Source organism: Lissotriton vulgaris, chromosome 6 (assembly GCF_964263255.1).
Source record: "Lissotriton vulgaris chromosome 6, aLisVul1.2, whole genome shotgun sequence".
Lineage (NCBI taxonomy): Eukaryota > Metazoa > Chordata > Amphibia > Caudata > Salamandridae > Lissotriton > Lissotriton vulgaris.
Genome location: NC_141694.1, coordinates 1,628,206,456 through 1,628,226,776, shown reverse-complemented (window position 1 = coordinate 1,628,226,776; position 20,321 = coordinate 1,628,206,456).

Below are 20,321 nucleotides of genomic sequence, written 5' to 3'. Positions count from 1 at the left end.
GGGACATTATTAACATGGCTATGTAACTCCCATAATCAAAATCTAAATTTGCAAAGCACAGGTGGGAGCGTATTTACAACAAACTTGCCCCATGAGGAACGCTTTCCATTGAAAAAGGGAAAAATAACATCATAGACACTCAAATGCCTTATAAATATGACCCAAAACAACCTATGAAGCTCTAGCAGTACATATCCAGAAATGTAATTGATTTGAAAAAATCGTTTTTAAACAGCATATAAATCAATTGTATACCTGCATTCAAGAAGAAATGACTGAAAATGTCCTTGAGACACATGAAAGCGTTTTATTGAATGCCCTTGCACCATTTTTGGGACATTATTAACATGGTTATGTAACTCCCATAATCAAAATCTAAATTTGCAAAGCACAGGTGGGAGCATATTTACAACAAACTTGCCCCATGAAGAACACTTTCCATTTAAAAAGGGAAAAATAACATCCTAGACACTCAAATGCCTTATAAATATGACCCAAACAACCTATGAAGCTCTAGCAGAACATATCCAAAAATGTAATTCTTTTCAAAAATCGTTTTTAAACACAACATATCTGTTTCAGCTTACATGAGAGACCATGGAATGGGCTCCATGTACAACAATAACTTGTGTTACTGCATGCCAGAATGCTAAACCGAATATGCAATTACAATTTCTCAAAGAAACAAAATCTATTTGTATTTCACTTGAGACAAAGCCACATTTTAAAAACACAGCTTTCTTCATCATTTTCTCCTTAAATCATACTATTCTCTTTCTAAATTAAATAAATCTTTTCTCACCTTAGCAAATACTTTTTGAGTTTCAAAACAGTCTCAGAAATACACCAAATTGTCTTGAGCAGATCAAATGGTAAGGGGCGACCACTCGGTCCCCCCGAACGTATGGTGGAGTACCCCGATCCCCCCGGGAAGCCATCTTGGGCGGGAGGCGAGTCCCGGCTGGTATGCCCGAAGCGGCGTAGCCGGGGCGCGCTTTTTCCCGCCCTAGAGTGGGTTGTCCTAGACACTGAAGCCGCCAGCCACGCCCCCGGAGGCGGGCGGAGGCGGGTTCACGCCCGCCCGGAGAAGGATAAAAGGAGCAACAAGCCAAGGAAGCATCCTCTTGTTCCTGTGCTCTGAAGCTGCACCTCCATGCTGCACGTGAGCTCGAGACGGAACGAAGAGCCAATTTTGAGCGTTTTTTTTGTCCTTGTTCTTTCAGATATCTTCGTTGGAGAATGCCGGGCAAGAAGGTCGGAAAGCGGGTCGGTACCGATCAGATGCTCCGCATGCTCGTAAAGGATATGGCCGAGATGAAGAAGCAGATGGCGGCAATGAACGGGGCAGGAGGCCCGAAGCGCATCATCGGGCCAGCATTGCCGGGTGTAGTCCCCAGCGGTAGAGGCAAGAGGTCCAAGAGGGGGGCATCTGGGGGAGAGGCCCCGGTTCCCGATACACCGATTGACGAACCAATCTCAGTTCCGAAGGAGGGACAACCGATCCCCGTCGTAGTCACCCCTGTGAACGAGGGGGATATGCCTCCCGAGTTGGCTGCACAACTGGCAGCGTGGTTGGGGAAAGATAGTGAGGGCACCACGGCAGATGACGCCAGGGCAGTAATGAAGCAACTGCGAGAATCTAGAGAGGCTGCGAAGGCATCATCTTCTGTTCCCCCACAGGCTCCGGTGGGTGAAACCGCAGCGGGCACGAGTTCGGCAGCGACTACAGCTTCTAATTCAGGTAAGCGGCTACTGCCGATTGCGGGGGAGGGGTCTGTACCCTCACGGAGAGAGAAAGTGGCCCAGCATATTCCAATGGAAGTCAAGGAAAAGATTTGGGCTGATAAGTATGTAAACATGTTTTCTTTGCTTACCGATCACTACGAGATCGAGCATGTGAAGGGTCAAAAAGAGTTTCTGCATCCGAGTGTTTGGCGCGCAAAGATGGCCGCCTTCAAGGTCGAGGAGAACATAGGTACCTGGGGCAGAGCGTTTGGCATATTCACTTCAATTATGGGGGAACGTAGGCCTGAGTTGTTGGCTGAGTTGCCCATATATCAGACACGTATCATGGAGTATTCTCAATCATATGAGGGCAATCAGTGGTTTTGCTATGATAATGTTTTTCGGAAGGCCAAGGAGCACGACCCAGCTTTGACCTGGGATTGTTACGACTCCATTTCTTGGCAAAAAATGGAGAATTCAGGCATGTTAAAGACACCATTGGCGGGGGGTAGCGGGGGTGAGTTTTCCCGCCATTCGTCTGGGACGCCCTTTCGGACGGGGCAGGTAACGAGCATCACTCGAAGCCGAGTGGCAACGCAGGTAAAAAAGGGATCTGTTGGAATTTTAATAGGGGAAAATGTACAAGGCCCCAGGGGTCATGCAAGTTTAGGCACGAGTGTGGGGGGTGTGGACAGTCCTCGCATCCTGAGACCATGTGCAGAGCCAAAACGGGTGATAACGGTGGTAGGGGAAGCGCCAAACAGGTCTGAAATAGTCCGAGGGGCGCCTTTACCTACCCCGGTTGATACCATGGCAATGATTCCTTGGCTCAATGAATACCCGGATCATGTCTCCGCTGGGGTGTTGCGAGACGGGTTTTCGTATGGTTTCCGCATTCCAGTGGGGAATTTTCAGGGTAAGGCACGTTGTAAGAACCAACTGTCGGTCCTGCAAAATACGGCGGTGGTACAGGTAAAGATTGGGAAAGAGGTGACTCGAGGGCGGGTTGCCGGACCACTCGATATACCACCAGTTGCTAACTTTGTTTGTTCCCCCTTAGGAGTGGTCCCAAAGAAGGACCCGGTGAGTTTAGACTAATACATAATTTGTCAGCCCCACGAGGTCTTTCCGTGAATGATGCGATAGACCCGGAAGTGTGTTTGGTGCGGTACGCATCTTTCGATGAGGCCGTCGCCATGTTGAATCGCCTGGGGCCCGGAGCGCTGATGGCAAAATCAGACATCGAGTCAGCGTTCCGGTTGCTCCCGGTACACCCAGACGATCAGCGTCTCCTTGGTTTTATGTTTCAGGGTCGCTATTACATGGATAAATGTATGCCAATGGGATGCTCCATATCTTGTGCTTATTTTGAAAAATTCAGTTGTTTTCTGCAATGGGTATTCACGAGAAAGACGGGTTTTCAGCATGTTATGCATTATCTTGATGATTTTCTGTTCCTGGGGGCAGCCGGGGATCCAGAATGTGCACAGGCTTTAAAAGAATTTTGTGGCCTGATGAGTCATTTTGGTGTGCCATTGGCACCAGGTAAGACTGTGGGGCCATCAACTTTGCTCGAGTTTCTTGGAATAGAGCTCGATTCAGAAGAAGGTTGCTTTCGGCTACCCAAGGAAAAGGTGGGGAAATTCAGGGCCTCCCTTGAAACATGTATTCGGGAGACTAAGGTGAACTTGCATCAATTGCAGCAAACTGTGGGTCAGTTGAATTTTGCCCTTAGAGTAATGCCAATGGCCCGCCCCTTTTCCCGCTCGATTGCACAAGCCATGGTCGGTCTTAAAGAGGGACACCACCGCACAAGGCTCTCGGCAGAGATTCGCCAGGACATGCGCATTTGGTTGGCATTCCTGGCGGATTTCAATGGTCGAATTGTCTGGAACAAGCCGGCGGTGTCCTCCGAGGAGCTGGGGCTGTGGACAGATTCGGCGGGGAGTATAGGTTTTGGCGCCATATTCGGTAATCAATGGTCGGCTCAAAAATGGCCGTCATGGTGGCACGAGTGCGGGCTGACGAGTAACATTGCTTTTCTTGAACTTTTCCCTATTTTGGTGGCCCTGAAAACATGGCCTGAGGGGTTCCGGGATCACTCTGTGGTGTTCTGGTCGGATAACATGACCGTGGTTGAGTGTATCAATAGTCAGGCAGCACGATGCAAATGGATTCTGAGATTGCTCAAAGAAATTGTGTTATTGTGTATGCAATTGAATGTGCTCTTTAGGGCAAGACATGTGCCGGGGGTACTGAACCAAGCGGCTGATGCGCTTTCTCGTTTCCGTATGCAGGCCTTCTGGGGTTTTCTGCCCACAGCGGACCCGGTGGCGGCACCCTTTCCCGAAGCTCTCTGGTCTCTCGGTGCCCCGAACTACAAAACCTCGTGGGAGAGAGTTTAGCACCCAGGACAAGGAAGGCATATGAAGGGGCGTTCCGTTCCTATTGGTCCTTTTTGGGTGCTGCTAGGGGGGAGCTTTGGGGCCAGGAAGAGTTTGTTGTAAAATTATTGCTGTCTTTACATCAGGCAGGCAAATCAGTAGCTACGGCCCAGAGGCATCGGGCCGCCATTTCCTTTATGGCAAGGGCTCATGGGATCCAGGACCCGACAGCGTCTTTCGTTGTGCAGAAAGCGCTACGTGGGTGGCAACGCCTTGAGGGTCGCAGAGTAGATGAGAGGCACCCGATAGGTCTGGATAGGTTGGCCCTGTTATTATCCGTACTCCCTGCGACATGTTCGTTTTTTTTTTTTTTTTTTTTTTTTTTTAAAACCTTTATTTACGAATGCACAATACACAGCGTCTGCCTACAACCCCGCAGGGCCGGCCGCTATGACATAAACAGGCTGAGTGAAAAGTATAATCCGAGACAGTACGTTGCTGGAGCAATCTATCACGTCCACATTGTCGGCAAGAGCATAGCATCATACAAGTAGGATAAGAAAGGTTTAATTTTATGTTTTTGTCGAAAAGAACACAAACAAACAAACACATGGTATCATAGTGGCAAGGGTTGCTGGAGGTGGGGGGGGGGGAAATAATGTGGGAGAAACGACAATGTCGAGGGGGGGTGGCACGCGCGAGAGAACAAAACATGTGGTGAGATTAGGAGAGGAACGTAAATCACGGAAAGGAGGGGAGAGGGACCTCATAATCAAGCGGAGGAGAACAAATGTCTCCACGATAAGTATTCCAGGGAGCCCAAACTCTGGACCACTTCCCTGGACGCCCCCGAGCCTCATATACCGTCTTTTCTCGGAACATGGACCAGTCCATGTTCTCTTTCCAGGCACTTAGCAATGGTAATCTAGGGGAGCCCCAGAGCTGCGCGATATCCCTCTTTGCGACCATGTTGCCTAGGGTAACCCAAAGTGTCTGGGCAGCATTGCAATCAGACGGTTCCCACACATTCAACAGGCAACAACGTGCCTCAGGAAGTAATGGGATCCCCGTGACACGACTCATAACATCGTGCACCCTGGACCAGTACGCTGCAATCATCGGACAGTCCCACAGAACGTGAAGAAAGGTACCATCCATCCCACACCCACGCTTGCATCGTCCATCCGAAACCAAACCCATTCGCACCAGACGCACTCCAGTAAGATACACACGGTGGAGGATCTTCAATTGGACAAAGCGAAGTCGTGCCGGAATAGCCACCTCCTTAGGGGAGGACACAGCTGACTGCCAGTCCTCGTCGTCCAATTCAAGTCCGTCAGCCGCCCAGGCGGCCCGGAGCTTCTCAAGCTGGTCAGCTCTGTTGTTAATAAGCTTCTTGTAGATTAAGGAGATGGTACTATCCGGGACGTGGCCGTCCAGGACTCGATCCTCCAAGGGGGAGGATTGCGGAATGTCTGTACCAGGGGGAAAGACAGAAGACAAGGCGTGTCTCACCTGCATGTACCGGAAGTGCTCCCTATTGTCGAGTCGGTATTCCAGCTTCAATAACTCAAAGGACTTAACCGCGCCCCGTGCCCACAGGTCCTCCACAGTGCTGATCCCAATCATGTCCCATTTCTCAAACCCTTTCGTCTTCCACAGGTTGCCCAGCCGTTCCGAATCATACAGCGGCGTCTTACGTGTCAGTCTACCACCCCAGCCCGTGGCCACAGTAGCATCCCTCCATGCCCGCACTGCGCATTTCGTCGGGCCCGTAAGGAGTCGGTAGGGGGCCTTGGAATACAGTGCCCTATTAAAGTTGCCACCAGGCAACAATAGTTTATCCAAGGCAAAGGCGGGAGCGGGCTCCGGAGAGTATGTCGCATGGTTGATGGCGCTCAGGTGTGAGGCCCAGTAGTACCGTCTAATATCCGGCAACGCAATACCCCCGTCGTACCAGGAGAGCGTGAGCTTGGATAAGGCAATGCGGGCACGACCATCCCAGATAAGTTGTCGCTGTAAACTCTCGACTTCGTGGAAATAGCGAGCTGGAACAGGATCGAAGAAATTTTGCAGGGCATAGAGGAATCGGGGGAGCGACATCATTTTAAAGAGCGCCGCCCGGCCCAATGGAGATAGAGGCAGATCGCGCCAACGCCGAACGTCTTGTTTCAGTCTGCGGAGCGGAGCATACAAATTCCGCTCATAGCGGACCGAGGAGATCGTGGATACATAGACCCCCAAATACTTAAAGCCGTCGGCCGCTACCAGGATGGGGAACCTGCGGGGGAGAGGCGGCAGAGTACCAGCTATGACGTAGACACAAGACTTGGTCCAGTTAATGACAAGTCCCGAGTTCTTACCGAAGGACGTGAGAACGTCAAAGAGAACGTTGAGCGACTTCTGAGGGGAAGTGAGATAAAGGAGGATATCATCGGCGTACAAGGAGACACGATCCTCGAGGTCAGGGGACCACCGGATCCCTTTGATCGAGGGTTCCCACCGGAGCCACGCGGCAAGGGGTTCGAGTGCCAACGCGAATAGGAGCGGGGAAAGTGGACAGCCCTGACGTGTGCCACGGCCCAAGGGGAAGGGGTCTGAGCATCTACCATTCACCGCGACCTGAGCTAGTGGCTGTTCGTAAAGAAGCTTGACCCATGCGATGAAATTGGGGCCAAAGCCAAATTTAGCGAGGGCTGCCCATAGGTAAGGCCATTCAATAGTGTCAAACGCCATTGTGGCGTCCAGGGAAGCGACCACTGCTGGCTCGGCGAGAATTGGAGCTCTCGCGAGAACGCTGTGGAGCCTACGCAAATTAAGGGCCGTGTTTCTGTGGGGGATGAAACCGGATTGATCCGGGTGGATCAGGTCACAAATCACCGTAAGCAACCGATTGGCCAGCACCTTAGCGAGGATTTTGGGTTCCGCGTTAAGGAGGGAAATGGGGCGGTACGAGGCACAGCGGTCACGAGGTTTGCCGTCCTTATAAATGACCACTATGGTAGCGAGGCGCTGCTCAAGGGGGAGGCATCCAGCCTCAACCGCCTCGAGAAACATGTGACGCAGGTGGGCGGCCATCTTGTCGGGACAAAGTTTGTAGAGTTCAATGGGGAGTCCACTGGGGCCCATTGCCTTTCCAGAGCGAAGGGATCGGATTGCGAGGGCAATCTCATCGACAGTAAAGGGGGCCTCCAGGGCGAGGCAGTCCTCATCAGACACAGTGGGCAGGGCAATGTCACGCAACAGTAGCCTGGAGTCGGCCTCATCTCGATCGCTAACAGGCGTGTAAACCGTCCGGAAGTGGTCAACAAAGCAATCAACAATCTCACCAGGATCAGAAACACTCTCACCAGATTCACGAACAATGGAAGGAACTACACGACTCGCACGTTCAGTCTTATCCAGCCACGCAAGGAGCTTGCTAGCCTTGTCACCCACATCATACAGCCGACCCAGTTGATTAGACCGCATCAATTTAGCAGCATCCGTGACACAGGCTTTATAGTCTGCTTGCTTCAATTCCAATTCGTGCAACAATGCAGGCGTGTCATTCCCACCCAACTCACTTTCAAGCGCAGTGATTTCGGTTTCAAGAGCCACAACAGCCTCCCTCTTGACCCTACGCTCAGTGGCAATGAGTGACAGGGCGGAACCCCTAATAACCGTCTTGAAGGCCTCCCAGAGAACAGTGGGAGAAGTGACCGAGCCCACATTCTCAGAAAAGTAGCAATCTATTGCCTTAATCAAATCTGAGCGGAGCCGGGGGTTTCGGAAATGCCAGGGGGGGATCGGGGGAACTCTGTTACCAGGTAGACCGCCCACAGAAATCGTAATCAGCAAGGGGGAGTGGTCCGAGATACCCCGGGGAAGATGCCGAATCTCACGAACAGTGGACAAAGTGGAGGCTAACATGAGAAAATAATCGATACGGGAGAGGCTGCCGTGCGCACCAGAGTGAAAAGTGTATTGTTGGAGTGTGGGGTGTAGTGAGCGCCAGACATCCACTAAGCCAAAAGTTTCAGCCATTTCACTGAGCCACATCTGGGACTGCGGCAATACCCTAGGGGGAAGTCGGTCACAGTCGCCGGACATGACAGAATTAAAGTCCCCACCCAGGACCAGCAAGCCGTCAGGAAGCCCAAGGAGAGTCCTGCCCAGATCAGCATAAGTGGTAGCCTGCAGTCCCGGGGGGATATAGACAACAACAAACACGACCTGCTTACCCTCCCACCTCCCCGAAACAGCAGCATACCGCCCACGATCATCAAGGATAACGTCGTCAATAGCAAGAGCAAGGGAAGACTTTACCATAATACCCACCCCCCGGGAACCCGAGGTGAAACCAGCATGTGCAACCAGGCGATAACCCCGGCGGTCTAAGGCCCTGCAAGCATTTCCAATCAAGTGGGTCTCCTGAAGGAACACAACATCAGGGGCGTGGCGCCTCAGGAATTGCAGTACAATGCCCCGCTTAATCCTGTCACCCAAACCATTTACGTTCCAAGAAAGAATCCGCATTTCACCCCCCCCATTGCGACAAAGACATTCCACCCCCACCCCCCAGCAGGACCCACGATTCAAAGTCATTGCAAGATATGAAATACCATGAAAACCAAAACAGAACAAATTAAACGAAACACAACCTAGTCCCCAGAAACCAACCCCAAAACCAAAACCCGTTACAACACCCCCCTCCCTGCACCCCTGCTGACTAAGAAGCCACCCCCAACTGCAGTGTGCCTGTCGCCCCATATTATCTACACAAAGAACCCCCCGAGGAGGAAGGTAGAAATCACCCGTTACCGCACCGCCACGGGCAGTGTCATAAGGCACTAAGTCAATTTACACAGTACGTTGCATAGTCTCAATCGGAACCTCCGGGGCCCCAATTACTCCTGGGCCGCTGCACCACCTTCAGCACCACCAGGGCCACCGCTCCCAAAGTCATCTGCCGGCAACGAGTCCAACCAGTCGGCTGCACGTTCAGGTTGATCAAAGAAATAGGCACGCTCTCGATATTCGATCCGGAGCCGGGCCGGGAACAGCATGGCGTATTTCAGTCCCCGATCTCTCAGGCGACGCTTCACTCCAAGGAAACCTGATCTTTGTCGCTGCACTTGGGGAGTGAAATCGGGATATATGGAGACAGAGTTATTGTCGTATTTCAAGGGACCATGCTTACGGGCGGCCTGGAGGATAGCATCCCTGTCCCGGTAGTGGAAAAGCCTCGCAATGATAGGCCTCGGCGGGTTTCCCGGCTTCACTTGTCCTCCTGGAAAACGATAGGCGCGCTCCACGGCAAAGAACTTACTAAGTCCTGCCGGAGCTAGTTGGGCGACTATAAGTTCCTCGACCAGAAGGTCGGTCGATACAGCACCATCACATTCCGGCACTCCGACCAGGCGTATGTTGTTCCGCCTGGCCCTGTTGTCATAGTCCTCCATCCGCTTGAGCAGTAAGTCGTGCGATGCACGCAGATTACCAATTTCAGATTGCGCCTCAGCCATGTCCGTCACCAGACTCGACGCTTTAAGATCCAGTGCCTTCACCCGCTCATTCGTTTTGGCCAAATCGGCCCGAATAAGAGTCACGTCCACCGCCACCGTGTCTATTTTGGACACTACGGCTTCGAATTGCTGACTCATGTCGGCCTTAAGTCCAGTGATGGCAGCCAAAAGATCTTGGAGCGACACTTCCGAAGCAGACGGTGTGTCCGTTTGAAGTCCTTCAGCACCCACGCATACGGCCCCGGGGGAGCCTCTCGGCTGGGTGTAGCGTTCGATCATATTAGACTGGATCGATCCCCCCCGGGTCGCAGCCTTCCGGCGTTTTTCGGCCTCCGCTTTCGTTGCCATCTCGCGTTCAGTGTCGGCCGGATAGCCAGGGGAAGTGACGAGAAGGCAGAAAAGTCTCGAAACTCCGACGTGCCAATGAGACAGAGGTGTCGCGGCCTCCTTGCCAGTCCAACGGAGGAGAGTGTAGGCTGGGAGGGCAGCAGGCGAAGGCAGAGTAGGAGGAGACAGGAACAAAGGGAAGTAAACCGAAAGTGAAAGCAATGCACCTCCGGCGGGCCAGATGCCAGGCAGCCATTGTTGTTCAATTACAGGTCGGCCACAATGGGCAGCCGAGTCCCCGGTCGCGCCCGTGGGCAGGCCAGAAAATTGCAAATGTCAGAAAAATGGTCCCCAGGGTCCGATTTCGACCAAAAAAGGATCGTTAGCATCAGTGATGATAGCGCTGCAAAAGCCCGTCAAAATGACCAGGATAGGTGAAGGATAGATAAAGAAGGACGGCGCGGGTCTCGGGAGCTCTCTGCTCACGCGACCATCTTGGATGCCCGCGTAGCTCCTCCTCCAGATCTTGTCCCCTGCGACATGTTTATCCCAGTATGAAACAGTGTTATTCCGGGCCGCTTTTGCATTAGCATTCCATGGGGCGATGCGGGTAAGCGAACTGGTGGCGAAGAACAAGCGGGATACGGTGGGAGGACTGTGCCGAGAGCACATTCAGGTTAAGGGGGAGACGATGATTGTCTCGTTTGTCAGGTCCAAGGCCGATCAGGGTGCGATTGGGGATTGCGTAGTCATACATCGAATTCCCGGATCTCCCATGTGCCCTATTGTTTGCGTAGAGGAATATTTAGCGCAGAGGGCGGCATCATGGGGGGGGGACCTTGTTGAGACACGCTGATGCCACCCCACTGACGAGGTTTCAGTTCCAGCGGGTGCTTACAATGGCAATTTCGGCCGCGGGCTTGAACCCCCGCGAGTTTGGGACCCATTCCTTTCGGATAGGGGCTGCTACTGAGGCTACAGCCAGGGGTCTGAGTGTGGAAAAAGTGAAACGATTGGGGCGTTGGTCCTCGAATTGTTACAAAAGGTATGTGCGGTTGCACATGTTGTGAAGCTGCTATCAAGTACTCACGCTTCTTGTTTTTGTTTGGTTTACAGTTTCGCAAGCTTACGAGGCGGGGCGGACTGTGCAGTCGACCCGACACCTGGGAACCAGCGGTCAAACATCACCGGCTGCGGAAAAAGTGGTGTGGGTCGTGGGCCACTCATACGTGAGGCGTGCCGCGGACGTATTCAAAGCAGGTGACATGATTCACATGGCTGGGGAATACGGGTACAGGGTGACCTTCTACGGAAGGGGCGGGCTCTGTATTGACCATTTTCAATCCTTTTTCGAGGGTTTGTTAGGGCGGACAAGGTCACCGCCATCTATAATCATAGTCCATCTTGGGGGCAACGATTTGGTGACCACTGGTAGACGACTTCTTCTCGAGGCGATACTTTCCACAGTAAGTTGGTTGGCGAGAAGGGTTCCAGGGTGCACAATTGCATGGTCCCATATGATTCCACGTAAGGTGTGGCGGGGGGCGAATTCGGTGTCTGCTATAAATCATTCGGTGAAGAAAGTCAATAACAAATTGGGTAGATTGTTTCGTTCAAATGCATTGCATTCTATTCCTCATGGTTGTATCAAGGGAGACAGTATGTATTTGGAGGATGGGGTCCATTTGTCCCGGGTGGGGAATGCGTTACTCATAGGAGACCTCATAGCTTGGTTAAAGAGTTTACAGCATGACCTTTAGGCAGGAGTTTTGTGGGGGGTCCGGATAGCCGGTCAACTATCGGCCTGTGGCGGTAAGGTCATGATCGGTGAGCAGTAATTGGAAGATCCCTATGGTGGGGGCGTCACCCATTACGGATGGGAGCGCCCGGGGGGAGGTGGCCATTGGCCCCTCAACGGGGAGGCGGTCCCTTCTAAGGATGGGACGCCGAAAGGAAAGGGAAGGTGGTCAAGGCCCCTCCCTGGATAGGAGGGGCTACGGGCCCCTCCTGGGAATTTCCCGGGGCCAGGACATCTGCGACGGCAGATGTGGTAAGTTGTGTGGGGTGGGGAGGGGGGTTTACGCTACCTTCTAGACACCTCACACGAGTCCTCGGACGACCATAAAATGGCGTCGAGTTCATTGGGGCCCCCGTCAAGTCAAGGGAAATTGGTATGTGCACATGAGGTACAGCCCTCTGTGCGGTCGCCCCTCGCAAGTGAGGGGGTAATTCTGGTTTAGGGATCTGACACCGGTTACGACCTTGCCGTTGGCCCTTAACGTTAGGATGTACAATTTCAAGTTAAAATGTATTTGTAGGATGTTAGTTTCGGCTAGGAGAACCTTTGTATTAGAAATATGTTAAGGTTAGCCAAACATCGTAATGTGGAAATGAAATTGTACATAATATGAAACTGTTATTTTAATGTTTTGATTTTGTTTCATATTTTAATAAATACGGCCGGGAGGGTCACTCCCTCCCGCCTTCCAAAAGTTCAGAACTGTTTCCGGTTTCCCATCCTTGGGGATTGTGTTGAGAGGGGGTGGCGGGTATCTCAGCCATATGGAAAGGGGCGACCACTCGGTCCCCCCGAACGTATGGTGGAGTACCCCGATCCCCCCGGGAAGCCATCTTGGGCGGGAGGCGAGTCCCGGCTGGTATGCCCGAAGCGGCGTAGCCGGGGCGCGCTTTTTCCCGCCCTAGAGTGGGTTGTCCTAGACACTGAAGCCGCCAGCCACGCCCCCGGAGGCGGGCGGAGGCGGGTTCACGCCCGCCCGGAGAAGGATAAAAGGAGCAACAAGCCAAGGAAGCATCCTCTTGTTCCTGTGCTCTGAAGCTGCACCTCCCCGCTGCACGTGAGCTCGAGACGGAACGAAGAGCCAATTTTGACCCACCCACCAGCCCCTGGAGACAGCAAGTGGTTTTGAAATAAAGTTTTGATGTGGTAACTCTATTTCTTACAGGTTGTTGTGATTAAAGTGTGGTTTTAGTATGCAATAAAGTGAATGATTCCTTACAGTATGTTTTTCGAATAAAGTATTTTGCACCAGTGTTGATCAATGATGTTTCAATAGTCATACTTAAAGCGGTTATTGTTTTGTTTTTTAATTTAGTATTGCTAGTTAATGTCGTATTTATTTTGGTCGGGCGGTAAGGTCATGATCGGTGAGCAGTAATTGGAAGATCCCTATGGTGGGGGCGTCACCCATTACGGATGGGAGCGCCCGGGGGGAGGTGGCCATTGGCCCCTCAACGGGGAGGCAGTCCCTTCTAAGGATGGGACGCCGAAAGGAAAGGGAAGGCGGTCAAGGCCCCTCCCTGGATAGGAGGGGCTACGGGCCCCTCCTGGGAATTTCCCGGGGCCAGGACATCTGCGACGGCAGATGTGGTAAGTTGTGTGGGGTGGGGAGGGGGGTTTACGCTACCTTCTAGACACCTCACACGAGTCCTCGGACGACCATAAAATGGCGTCGAGTTCATTGGGGCCCCCGTCAAGTCAAGGAAAATTGGTATGTGCACATGAGGTACAGCCCTCTGTGCGGTCGCCCCTCACAAGTGAGGGGGTAATTCTGGTTTAGGGATCTGACACCGGTTACGACCTTGCCGTTGGCCCTTAACGTTAGGATGTACAATTTCAAGTTAAAATGTATTTGTAGGATGTTAGTTTCGGCTAGGAGAACCTTTGTATTAGAAATATGTTAAGGTTAGCCAAACATCGTAATGTGGAAATGAAATTGTACATAATATGAAACTGTTATTTTAATGTTTTGATTTTGTTTCATATTTTAATAAATACGGCCGGGAGGGTCACTCCCTCCCGCCTTCCAAAAGTTCAGAACTGTTTCCGGTTTCCCATCCTTGGGGATTGTGTTGAGAGGGGGTGGCGGGTATCTCAGCCATACAGGATGCACTCCAGAGGCTGCAGCTATTGAAAGCACAGAAATACAGATATTCATTACACATATCTCTCATATTAGCCAATCATAACTCTTCCCTCACTTTTTTCAAATCAAAACCCTTCCCCCCTCTGCCCTCTCTGCCTTTTTTCCATAGCAACCACCTCCTGGAAGACCTCTCATGTTTGCAAATTCACACAACAATGTTTCAATTGAACTCTGAACTCTCACTGCACCTGCGTATCCAGTGCAATCTTTCATTAAATGTTTTTTCCTTGACCATTCAAATTGCATCTTTCAAAGAACACATCCATGCACCCTAACCTTCTGTTTTCAGAAATGGAAATCCACCAATCACTGCTAATGAATCATTAGCACTGAAACTCCACAGTTTTTTTTCTTTACACACTCCTACTGTTTCAACTGCCCTTTCATTACCACACTTCATCTGACTGCAGCACAACCTTCTCTCACCATGTTTAAAGTCTGGATTGTTGGACATAGTTACATCCACTGGGCTCAAAGGTATGCTGAGAACAGAAATTTACCTAACCTCAATTTACAAGATGTGGAAATTAAGTGGTTGGGCCAAAGAGGATTAAAATGTCACCAATTGATACCTTTGGTGAAAACCTTTATGCATTTGCCAAAACCTGACCTGTTAATTGTGCACTGTGGAGGTAATGATTTGGGCACTTTGACTGGAGTAGGTCTGGAAATGCTTTTAAAGGACACCTTTGAGCAATTGATGGCACTTTTACCTCAAACTGCCTTGGTATATTCCAATATATGCCAAAGACAGAAATGGAGGTGGTCCAACCAATTTTGTCCACAAATTGAGAAAGCGAGGAAGCATGTAAACAAATCTGTTTCAGCTTACATGAGAGACCATGGAATGGGCTCCTTGTACAACAATAACTTGCGTTACTACATGCAAGATATCTACAGAGGAGATGGAGTTCACTTCTGAGATGAGGGCAACAGAATTTTCATTCTGAATTTAAGACTGTGCATAGGTACCTACTTATAAGTACCTAAATGTACCATAAACCCAAAAGCTCTTCTCAGAGCTACCCTTCATCTGATCACTCACAATTATTATTTTTTTCTAACTTTTTTCACTAATTTTCCACGGATATATGATGTTACAACGCGGACTTTTACAACGCATACCGTTACAACGCGGATTTTACAACGCGGATACTGTAACAACGCATGTATTTACAACGCATTTTTTTACAACGCAGGTACCTTTACAACGCAGACCATTACAACGTAAGTATTGGTAAGTATATATTAATATTAACATTATAATGGTAAATTAATTATTAAAAATATAATATAATGTAATTTTATTAAATTTAAAAACAATTAATTAATTTAATTTTAAATTAATATTACTTTATTTTTACCCTGTACCCCTGCACCCCAGAAACTGAAAACTGACCCTCAACCCCAAAAATAAATTAAACTGATTTAATGTAATTTAATACCAATTAAATAATTTAATTTAAAATAAATTTTACTTTATTTTTACCCTGTACCCCAATACCTGAAAACTGACCCTGAACCCTAAAAATACCCCTTTACCCAAAAACTGAAAACTGACCCTGAACCCTAAAAATACCCCTTTACCCAAAAACTGAAAACTGACCCTGAACCCTAAAAATACCCCTTTACCCAAAAACTGAAAACTGACCCTGAACCCTAAAAATACCCCTTTACCCAAAAACTGAAAACTGACCCTGAACCCTAAAAATACCCCTTTACCCAAAAACTGAAAACTGACCCTGAACCCTAAAAATACCCCTTTACCCAAAAACTGAAAACTGACCCTGAACCCTAAAAAGACCCCTTTACCCAAAAACTGAAAACTGACCCTGAACCCTAAAAATACCCCTTTACCCAAAAACTGAAAACTGACCCTGAACCCTAAAAATACCCCTTTACCCAAAAACTAAAAACTGACCCTGAACCCTAAAAATACCCCTTTACCCAAAAACTGAAAACTGACCCTAAACCCTAAAAATACCCCTTTACCCAAAAACTGAAAACTGACCCTGAACCCTAAAAATACCCCTTTACCCAAAAACTGAAAACTGACCCTGAACCCTAAAAATACCCCTTTACCCAAAAACTGAAAACTGACCCTGAACCCTAAAAATACCCCTTTACCCAAAAACTGAAAACTGACCCTGAACCCTAAAAATACCCCTTTACCCAAAAACTGAAAACTGACCCTGAACCCTAAAAATACCCCTTTACCCAAAAACTAAAAACTGACCCTGAACCCTAAAAATACCCCTTTACCCAAAAACTGAAAACTGACCCTGAACCCTAAAAATACCCCTTTACCCAAAAACTGAAAACTGACCCTGAACCCTAAAAATACCCCTTTACCCAAAAACTAAAAACTGACCCTGAACCCTAAAAATACCCCTTTACCCAAAAACCCAAAACTGTCCCTAAACCCTAAAAATACCCCTTTACCCAAAAACCCAAAACTGTCCCTAAACCCTAAAAATACCCCTTTACCCCAAACATATAACATTTAAAATATAACCATATACTTACCAATACTTACGTTGTAATGGTATGCGTTGTAAAGGTACCTGCGTTGTAAAAAAATGTGTTGTAAAAACATGAGTTGTAACAGTATCTGCGTTGTAATGGATGCGTTGTAACAGTAGTGCGTTGTAAAAAATGCGTTGTAAGAGGTGCACACCATTTTCCACAAATTACGCTCCCGAGGTGCTACCCGGTTCGCGAACCGAAAGCTAACCTCGCGGAATTTTTAAAAAAAATGTTTTTTTTCCGCACATATAAGCCTCCTCAGCCACCCTCAGAAAACCTAGGGGGTCAAGATAAGTCTACCATGACCCCTTCTACCCATTCTAAACATTATTTGTCCTCCATCTTGTATCTTAATGCGACCGAAACACAAAATGGTGGACCCCCGTGACGCTTAAAGTTCGCGAACCGAGCCGCTTCCTGGGAAGCGGTCCAAAAAAAAGGTGGGAAAGTAATTTACAGAAAAACGACTAGAGACACTCTCACCAAATATAGATTAGCTCATACTACATAACAATCCCTTTCATTTTCACAAATTTGATTGAAATTCCATTTAGCCATTAAGCCTGTAGACCTCTCTAAGTACCGTGAGGTAAATTACTTCACAAAACACATCTGAAGTGTTGGAATTGACAACCAATTAAAATGTTACTTTCATTTTCTACTTTTATTATCTAACATTTGATTGGTTATATACCTGTATATATATAAAGGAGGAGAAGAAAACACAGCCATTTTGACTGCTACTTCTTGTTGTACTTGTACATCACATTTGAATAGCTATCAAACAATTCAAGTTGTTTGTGAAGGTAAGTTGTTATTTTTAAAACTGAAGTATATTGTGCACTATAACTTAATATGGTAGACTTTTTCTGATAGATATATACTATCCCTCTATAGTAGTTATAGATTTAGATAGACTTCTCTGTTATAGTTATGAATGGAGTTAGGCTTGTCTTGGTTAAATCACATACACTTTTTTATAGTCCTTTTTCCACTCTGATACTATACACTGCCAAAAGATAAATTCACTGATAAAAACTGCCTATCTAAAATTATTCCCAACAGTGCCCTATCTCTACTAATATATATTTTTTTAATCAAAATTTCAGGCAAAATGGAAGGCGAGCAACAAGTTAAATTTACAATTGTACTGGAGGAGAGCAGCCAAGAAAAAATTGATGATTTTATGGATCAAAGTAGAGACCAGGAACTACTACAATGTGTTGAAGCAGTGGATAACCTGCTTCAAAATGAGGACAATTTACACCCTATATTCAATTTTGAAATTTCTGACACTGAAATGTTAGAAAATTTAATGAATTATGAAACACAAACAAAAATAAAAAAAATACTTTAAAAATAAAGAAAACAAAAAAAAACAACAAAAACAACAAACAATTAACATACAGTATTAGAAAAGTCTATCATTCTTTTATCCTTATAGTCCGCTGCCCAGAACACTTCCCGGTTCGCGAACTTGGCGCTCACCACGCCAAAAAAAAAAAAATTTTTTTTTTTGACCCTCCTGGGCCCTTTTAAAACCTCCACACAAAACCTAGGGGGTCAACGAGGATCTACTATGCCCCCTTATGGTAATTTCCCCCTTTGTTTTGGCCTCTTCTTCTCTCTCGATCCTACCGAGAGTTAAGATGGCGGCCGCTCCGGACTGTTTAGAATGTTGACAGACACCGGAGAGCCAATCAGCTTCGCATCGCAAAGTTCCGTTTCGCGAAAAGTAAGCGGACCGGAGCGCAGCCCGGAGCGCTGTTACAGATATATATCTTGTTTTAAACGTTAATTTCTCAAAATCCACTGGAGCACATATATTGAGACCTAGCAAAGGCACATCGGGCTAACAGTCCCTACAATTTTGCCAAGTTTCGTGTAAATCCATTCAGCCGTTCGAGCTAAAAGTGAGGCCAAAGGCCCTATGGAAATTAACATGGGAAAAACGCGTTTTGGGACCCCCCTTTTTTCTCGGCCCCCCCTTGACGAAACCCCCCCCAAATTTTCAGGGGCTGCTCAGAAACAAAATGTGCCATTTTCCTGAAAATTTCAGCCGATTCCGTCCACAAACGCCAAAGTTATTAGACATAGAATTTTCAAAAGTTCCATAGAGAAAAAATCCTAACTATATATACCTACCGGCGACCGCCAGTAGGTAATATATATATATATATATATATATATATATGTATATATATATATATATATATATATATATATATATATATATATATATATATATGTATATATATATATATATATATATATGTATATATATATATATATATATATATATATATATATATATATATATATATATATATGTGTATATATATATATATATATATATATATATATATATATATATATATATATATATATATATATATATATATATATATATATATATATATATATATATTACCTACTGGCGATAGCCAGTAGGTATATATAGTTAGAATTTTTTCCCTATGGGACTTTTGAAAATTCTATGTCTAATAACTTTGGCGTTTGTGGACGGAATCGGCTGAAATTTTCAGGAAAATGGCACATTTTGTTTCTGAGCAGCCCCTGAAAATTTGGTGGGGTTTCGTCAAGGGGGGGCTGAGAAAAAAGGGGGGTCCCAAAACGCGTTTTTTGCATTGAGTTTTCCATAGGGCGGTTGGACTCACTTTTAGCTCGAACGGCTGAATGGATTTGCACGAAACTTGGCAAAATTGTAGGGACTGTTAGCCCGATGTGCCTTTGCTAGGTCTCAATATATGTGCTCCAGTAGTTTTTGAGAAATTAACGTTCAAACCAAGATATATATCTGTAACAGCGCTCTGGGCAGCGCTCTGGGCAGCGATCCGGTCCGCTTACTTTTCGCTTATCGGAACTTTGCGCGCAGAAAGCTGATTGGCTCTCCGGTGTCTGTCAACATTCTAAACAGTCCGGAGCGGACGCCATCTTGTCTCTCGGTAGGATCGAGAGAGAAGAAGAGGTGGAAAACGAAGGGGGAATTTAATGAAAGGGGGCAAGGTATCCCCCTCTTGACCCCCTAGGAATGTTGTTGGGGTTATTAAAGGGTCCCGTGGGGAAAATAAAAAAAAAATGATTTTTCACGGTAGAAGCGCGGCCGCGAACTGGTAGCGAAACGGGAATTCGCCATTTTGTGCTTCGTAAATTAAATTACTAGTTATAAGTGGGTGCGGGAGACGTATCCTAATCCCCTATGTTTCCTGAGGGTGGGTGAGGAGGCTGATATATGTTGATACATCTCTTCCAGCGGCTGTGCGTGAGCTTTTTTTTTTTTTTTGCTGCGTGACAGTCCGGAGCGGCCGCCATCTTGTCTCTCGGTAGGATCGAGAGAGAAGAAAAGGTGAAAAACTAAGGGGGAATTTAATGAAAGGGGGCAAGGTATCCCCCTCTTGACCCCCTAGGAATGTTGTTGGGGTTATTAAAGGGTCCCGTGGGGAAAATAAAAAAAAAATGATTTTTCACGGTAGAAGCGCTTCACGGGCCGCGAACTGGGCCGCAAACTGGTAGCGAAACGGGAATTCGCCATTTTGTGCTTCGTTAATTAAAGTACTAGGTATAAGGGGGTGCGGGAGACATATCCTAATCCCCTATGTTTCCTGAGGGTGGCTGAGGAGGCTGATATATGTTGATATATCTCTTCCAGCGGCTGCGCCATCTTGCCTTTTTTCGAATGCCACAATTTTGTCGTGCACGGCAGCCATTTTAGATGCCAGGCTGGTCCCAGGCTATCACCTACCCCTGCGGATGTAGTTTATGGCCCCAGCTGTAGAGAATTCAGACATGCCAATCCTCCTGATTCAGGCGTGTGAGTACTGATTTCAGTGCTAGTCTCCCGCCTCCCGATTTCTGCAAGCAAAAACCCGGGGGCATATTACGAACAA